Below are 6,178 nucleotides of genomic sequence, written 5' to 3'. Positions count from 1 at the left end.
CTGAGTGTTTTACGGAGCTCGCAACTGCATAAAAAAGGTCAATGAGCGTGCGGGACACATATAATAAATATTAAATATTTTCAGTTTGATAGGAAATTTTTATTTGAATTTTGTGCGTGTGGCAGCTGAAGCCTACTCATCTTTTCAATTTTGGACCACTCAGGGATCTTTAACGTGCGCGCAACTTAATACAGGACATCCAAGATTTTTCGCCTTTATCCGAGAAGGCTAAAGGTGTTAAATGTGTCATGGCGTGGTGGAATCAGGTGCTCGTCAATTTTTGGGATGGGGTTTTATGGATATCATCTTAAAGCCTGTCCATTTGTCTTCCTTTAGGTGAAAAAAATACTGAATGTTCAACAGAAGTCAAAATATAATTGCGATTGAATGTCAGGGTCGCCTGATTTCAAAGGTAAAATTATCAAGAAAATGGCGGCCAAAGTTTTGTAACTTCCATAGCCTAGAACAGTCCTTGGAAATTAAAATTTTACATTTTTGAGCTTTTTATCAATGCTTTTCAGCAAAATCCACACAGAAATGTGTTTTTAAATGGACGTTGAAGGTGTGGACCCAAAAAAAAAGAAAATAAGAAAAAATTTAACAATCACCAATCAGTCAAAAAATGACAATTTCTTTGATTCCATTATTTTGACGGGCCTGATTTCACCAGAATGCCTCACAAATCTTATATTATCTACCATAAGACCAGGGTTGTGGCTGAAAGACAGCGCTCAGTAAGAAGGAGCCAAGTAGTATAATTATAGGTAGCGTAAACACGGCCTCGCGGGCACTCGCGGCCAGAGCTGTTAAAGTACTTTTTAAAAAGTACTTTTAAAGTACAAATTTTAGTACAATCTAAAAAATGTACTTAAGTACAGTAAAAGTACTTTCCTGTAAAATGTACTTGAGTACAAGTACTTTTTAAAAAAGTATTGAGTACATTTTGAGTACTTTCTGCTAATATGCTAAAACACTTCAGCGCTTTTATATATGCAAAACATCATATATTACATAACATATCCAGTATATTTGACAAATTAGGCTATTTATTAATAAAAATGTAAACAGTATACAAAGCATGTGATACAATGTACGCACTGAACGAAGGTGGAAATGGTCAGTGAAATTGAAAAAAAAAACCCAACAAACAGACGAAACTAGTGGGTAAGTGATATTATGAATAGAACTTGTTTGAGCAAGACAATGTGATCAAATGTAAGTCAGTCCAATAGGTCGGAAAGTTCTACAGAAAAAGTATCCAAATTGGAAAATGTAGAGAGATACAAAGTTGCTCTTAAGAAAACATAAAATTAATGAAAATGGCCAGCATACAAATGGAAAAGTGCATTGAATTCTTCATTAACAAATCCTCAAGGAATCAATGTTGCCTTGCAAAAACCACCCATAGGCAGCCTAAAAAATTAAGATATACCATTGAGAAAACAGTTTCAGATTCAATTGATTATAGTGGTAAGACAGATTTTGGTCACACTACTAGTAGTCCACGGCGCCCACGGCAAACCAAAATACAATGGTTTCCTAGAGTCTAGTAAGTGTAGTGTAACCAAAGATTCTCTACTACAGTCTCCACCTAAGATCCCAGTGCTCGGAAGCAAGAAAAAGAAGGGATCTTAGCCGACGAAGCCAAGGAAGAATCTACAGTGACCCTTGAACTGACGTGACCCCTGGGTGGTTTTATCACATATATGGCAAGCAAAGAGTGGTCAACCTTGATGACCAATCACAGTGGCATGAGACATGCCATAAATAATATACACACTCATTAGCCTATCGTGAGTCTTGAGATCTTTATCTACGTTTATCCAGTTGCCCCTCCCCTTCACCTATCCAACAATTTTAGCTTTCCACCTCTGGTTGAGGTTCCCCCCCCCCCCCCACACACACACACCGCCTTTACTTTGTCGTTACGCACCATTACGTTGTGGCCACACCAATTAAAATTCAGGCTGTCTCGCAAATTCGGGAATAGAGAAAAATTTTAACTGCTTTCAATGGTCAGGGAAGAGTTCACAGTTTGATGTGATCCTGCCTGGAGCGAACTTGTAGGTCCTACCCACCCAGTGAGTGATGTAAGTTTAGGTGGTGAGCTCAGATGCGAGTGCGATGTTTGGGGAAAAGAAACGCATCGGTCAGTTCACACCATGGTGTGATCCCATCTGGAGCTAACACTGTACCGTTTCATGGAGTTTTACAAGTAACGCTTGTGATCACATTCACGATAGTGGCTGATCTTTGACGCGACGGGCCGTTCTTTGATCTCAACTTTTAACTCTTGGTTGATCGGCTGTGCCCGTCCGGGTGTCTGTTCCGTAAATAATGATCAGAAATGCCAGCACTTACCCTTTCATTAAGCTCAAAAGTACTCACAAAAATGTACCAGAGTACAGTAAAAGTACCGAAAATTGTAACGTGTAAGTACAAGTACCGGAGTACAGTACTTGTACTCCGTTACTACCAGCTCTGCTCGCGGCCTTCCGACCCCGTGGTATATCGGTGAAATCGGGGTAATTCCCATCGCTGTTTCTTTGCTCTTTCACTATAAAACACCAAATGCCATACACCTTGTAAAAGTTCAGCTTTTCCTCGTTACAATGGAGTAAGTTTATTGATTATTATGAGCTGGAGAAGAAGAGAGCTTGTTGTAGAGGTGCGGGCCCATAATGTGGCTGAATTCTATATAAATCTTTCATGTTCTTATGTCTCATCAAGATGCATATAAAGTAGTTGACAAATCTAATCTAGTAAATCGAATCACACAAGTCACTTCATTGTTGACTATAATATTATTTATCTCGATGAACACTGATAACAGTTTAAAATTCTGTCTAGTTCAAGAAAAAAAAAACGTATGGAACGGTCGGGGTGAGGTGCAGCGGGGAAGCATGTAGCCGGTTTTCGATGACACGTGTCAATGCGTGTCGCGACGGTCTGCTGAAATCGAAGCGGCTATGTACATGGCCGGTTTGGCGATCCCATTTTTTCATCAGCTAGAGGTGTCCGTTTTGGAAAGTCTCAATTAAAACATATTTCTAGTTTTTTTTTCAAACTTAATATTTATTGGGGACACGTACGTATTAGTTACTATTCATTAAGCAAATTTTAAAATTTTTGAAATTTTTGCATGTAGCCGGTTTGTGAATCCCATCGACGAAATGCTTCGCGGAACGAGGGATGATTAAACACCATCTTTTCATTGGTGGAGAACTATAGGAGCTTTCAACGGGCTTTCCTGTGATATAATTTTGGCCTTTGGCTTATATAGAAAGCCTTTAAAAATAGCGTCACAATTTTCAAAGACCATTTTTTACACAAAATATGTAAAATACCGGCTCAAAAAAGGAGTCAATTAAAAGATCAGTTTATTTTCTATTAGAAAAAAGTAATAAGCTTGGAATTATTTTGCATCAATCCTTCCGCGAGACTCGGCATGTGAACCCCACGCGGGGTACACTACAGTAATAGAGCCGACTCGTTCGCCGCGGGGGCCGGTGCGGCGCCGGACAGGTCAATGCTCTGTGTTTTTGTCGAAATAACGGCAGATCATCGAGCTTGAGGCGATAAAATACTGATTTGTAATGATCTCAGTCTTGAAAAAAATTAGGCTCCATATGTTATAATTACTCTGTTAATGTGGAGATGTTTAGTGCACTTGGTACTCTTTTGTTATCTGTCAAACATGGGGTTGCAGCCAATGACTTACTTTAGCAAATTATATCAAATTTTAAACAACTACCATTTTCTTAAAAATTGACTGAGAGGTTAAAGTAATATGGTACCAAAATGCTCAGTGGACATAGAGGCCTTTCAAATGGAACAGATAAATTTGGCATACAGCTACTTTGAAAATTTAGTTTCTGGCACCTAATAATTAGTTGTAGTAGTTCTAAAGTAAGGCTGCAGAAAGAGTCAGGAGCCCAGAGGAGGGGGTGGGGGCAGAATGTGGAGATGGCAACAGACGACAGAACATTGCAGAAAATTTTTGATTGTATCGTCAACGGCCATAAAGAAAATTTCTTAAAACTTAATTTATGATATTTTATCTATCATCGGGTGGGGGGGTTCAGGGTTAGGTTTCGGGTTAGGGATAGTGCTAGGTTTAGGAAAGGCTCTGTTTAGAGCTCTTGGGCTAGAACCATTAGCGTGGGCTAGGTAAAAGTTTGGGCTATTTTAAGTAAGCCAGGTTATACAACGTATGTCATAGTGGTCGCTTCTAAAATTAGAAGTCCTTCAGAGCAAATAGGGGCCAGACTGACGAGGGACCAGAATGCCGAAATAGGCTTATCAGGCGATCGCCCGATCAAGCCTATTTCGGCACCTCACCTACGCTCTGGTCCCGAATCAGTGTACTGGCTCAGCGCACACACACCGCGCATCATCTTGCGTGAAATTCGGGTTCCGAGTCGGATCCCCATTCGAGGCATATGTTTCATTCAAAACACGCCAAGTTGGTAGCTCTAGATGTTCGTCCAATGAAATTATAGAAGAAATTGACTTCGTCCAATGAAATTATATCGAAGAAATTGACTCACTTACTTTCAGACATGATCATGAGGAGCTCAAATGGATAGTCAGGAAACAAGACTTCCATTTTTCTATACAAAATCTTTCAAATGAGCTTGATTTTGTGAACAAATGATACGACGAACATCTAGAGCTACCAACTTGGCATGTTTTGAATGAGACGTATGCCTCGATTACGAACCAACGCAGGCGGTTCTAGAAGAAGGCCACAAACGCACACAAACTCAAACGCCCGCCAACAATACACACTGAGTGACCCCGGCAGCCTTACCCGGCACGTCCGACGAAATTGGTTGCTGATAAGATTCGCATCTCGGCACAGACGCAGGACAAGAGAGTTAGTGCCCAAAGCCAAAATTTTTTAATAAAACGGAGTCACACACACACACACTCAAACTCAAACATACACACACATATGATCTAGATAATCTAGATCTAGATTTTATTTATAGAATCTTCTAGATCTAGAATCTAGATCTAGATATCTATATCCATGGAGTTCATATTTTGTTGACTTTTAGTAGAGATTTGATCTCTGTCTTTTTTATTGACATTTCGAAACGACTTGCATTCCGGCACCCGTCGATCCAGCTGCTGACCCCACCATAAAAGCCTTCAAACAAAAATAACTTAACATAAAAAAGCATTTATACACTTCAATACCTGGAACGCTCTGTGGAGCCGTTCTAAAAACGCATATTTCGATAAAAACTTCACATCAGGTCTAAAAAGTAGTCAACGTCAGAAGGAGCTCTGCTATTCCTTCAGTCTACCATTGTTTTCAAACTGTACATACGCGACGTCAACATCCGGTTTGCTCTTTCTGTAGTTCCATTGGTTAAAAATCCGTCAATTTTGCCTGTTCAAATAATTAATAGGCTAGGCCTAGGCTGGGCTGGCCTGGGCCAAGAGGGGCATAAAAAAAATATATTGCTATAGGGCCTAGCTAGGCCTGGCCTAGACCCTAGATTCTTGCTAGATATAGGCCCCTAAGCTAGGCCTATAGGGTAGCCTTGGCTACGTGTTTTTCATTTAGAGCCTAGCCTTGACACCTAGAGGCCTATATTTGAAATTGTGATAATAGACAAAAGCATTCTAAATGATTCAAAGATTGGATCAGCAGCGATGCACTATTGGGGGCCTGATGCAGATTCTTTTTAAATTTATAGAAAACACTAAAAGTGACCCAGTCAGTTTTTATCCACTCCCCCCGTTTTTTGTTTTTTTTTCGACTTGTCACGACCGACGATCATGCACGTATTATAATATATAGAATCTATAATATATGCGTGAATAAAACTTCTTTTCTTTTTTTTCTCTTTTTTTTTTTCTTTTTTTTTTTGTAAATGGCAAATTACCCTCAGTATTAATAGTACCGGTGGGTTGGCTACCTCAATTTTCTGTGCTTTTTAAAAACTTTTGTACATTGATTTATATATTTTTTAGTGCAACTGTTCCAAATTGGGAAAAGTTGCCACAGTCACTGACAAAAATCACTAAAATGTCATATTCTCTTGTTCTTTTATTCACTGAAGGAGAAATAATACAGATTTCCAACTAGTTACAGGGGTATGAGCAGAGAGGGCTTACAGTGTTGTGAGTGCTTGAATGTGCCACCTGTCCCCCCCCCCCCCCT

At 39.6% G+C, this 6,178-nt stretch overlaps 1 protein-coding gene across 1 annotated transcript in view; it reads right to left on the bottom strand.

The window, feature by feature from the left end:
* The window catches only part of LOC101854244 (regulator of G-protein signaling loco), a 68,935-nt gene extending 63,608 nt beyond the window's left edge, over window positions 1-5,327 (bottom strand). The window contains exon 1 of the mRNA XM_005094209.3: window positions 5,206-5,327. The gene's annotated coding sequence lies outside the window, so the exon portion shown is untranslated. The remainder of the gene's footprint in view (window positions 1-5,205) is intronic.
* Between the last annotated feature and the right edge of the window lie 851 nt (window positions 5,328-6,178).

Source organism: Aplysia californica, unplaced genomic scaffold, assembly GCF_000002075.1.
Source record: "Aplysia californica isolate F4 #8 unplaced genomic scaffold, AplCal3.0 scaffold00078, whole genome shotgun sequence".
Lineage (NCBI taxonomy): Eukaryota > Metazoa > Mollusca > Gastropoda > Aplysiida > Aplysiidae > Aplysia > Aplysia californica.
The sequence above is the reverse complement of the archived record's forward strand: the minus strand, read 5'-3'. Positions and strand labels throughout refer to the sequence as shown.